This window comes from Culex pipiens, chromosome 1 (assembly GCF_016801865.2).
Source record: "Culex pipiens pallens isolate TS chromosome 1, TS_CPP_V2, whole genome shotgun sequence".
In the NCBI taxonomy this organism is placed as follows: domain Eukaryota; kingdom Metazoa; phylum Arthropoda; class Insecta; order Diptera; family Culicidae; genus Culex; species Culex pipiens.
Window position 1 is genome coordinate 110,643,324 of NC_068937.1, and position 1,309 is coordinate 110,644,632.

Below are 1,309 nucleotides of genomic sequence, written 5' to 3' on the forward strand. Positions count from 1 at the left end.
GTCGTCGTCCCATTGTTTTTGCCAATCCAGAAGCGCACGCTGCCTCGGAAAACCGTAACATTCTTGTAGGCTAATTGGCCTTTCAAAAATGTCTCCACTCTCAGCACCCTTCTTGGCGAGCAAGTCCGCTTTTTCATTACCCGGAATCGAGCAATGAGCGCGGACCCACACCACCGTGATGCTGAAGGACTGAGCCGCCAGGTTGTTTAAAGTCTTGCGTATTTCCGTGAGGAAAAACGTAGACTCCCTGGTCGGCTTCAGAGACCGGATAGCCTCAACAGAGCTAAAGCTATCGGTGAAGATGAAGTAGTGGTCAGGTGGCATGGTCTCGATGATTCGCAGTGCGCAGTAAACCGCGGCTAACTCTGCGACGTAAACCGAACTCGGGTCCTTCAGCTTAAAGAACAGCTGATAAGATTCATGATAAACACCGAAGCCCGTACAGCCGTCGAGCTTGGAGCCATCGGTGAAGAATCTGTTGTTTGGAGGAACATGGTTGTACTTTGATGCGAAGATCGACGGTACAACCCCCCGCAGAAGATGGTTTGGGATACCGCGAGTATCGGCTTTCATGGAAGTGTCGAAGCCAATCAGGGTGCTGCTGGTTAACGGAGGCGTGCGCTGTACCGTTGTGCTCGGGCTCCACTCCCACGATGACATAAAGTCATAATATAGAAGCATGCGCCGAGACTCAACGTGAAGGTTCAGCAACGTTTCAAAGTTGTCAATTACCAGTTTATTCCTGTAATCACACCGGATCAGGAACCGGTAAGACAGTTCGTAGTAACGAGTTCGCAGAGGCAACACTCCCGCCAAGACCTCGAGGGTCATGTTGTGAGTTGAATGCATGCATCCCAAGACAATGCGAAGACTTCGGTACTGTATCCGCTGGAGAACCAACAAGCGTGATTTTGCAGCTATTTGGAAGCAGAAACTGCCATATTCCAGCACCGAGAGTATCGTTGTCTTGTACAGTCGAAGCAGGTCAGAAGGATGAGCACCCCACCGGTTGCCAGAGACGCTGCGCAGAAAATTAGTTCTTTGCAGGCACTTTTGCTTCAGGTAGTTAATGTGCTTCCCCCATGTTCCCTTCTGATCAAAGATGGTACCCATGTACATGAAGTGGTCCGACTGCTCGATAGTCTTTCCCGAGAGAGAAAGATTGAGCTGCGGCGGTTCATGCTTCCCCGTAAAAACGACCAGTTCCGTCTTCTCCGGAGAGAATTCAATACCCTTTCCAACTGCCCAATGGGCCAAGTTGTTCAGGGTTTCTTGCAAGGGTTCTAGCAGATCGACTTCTTTCTTGGCA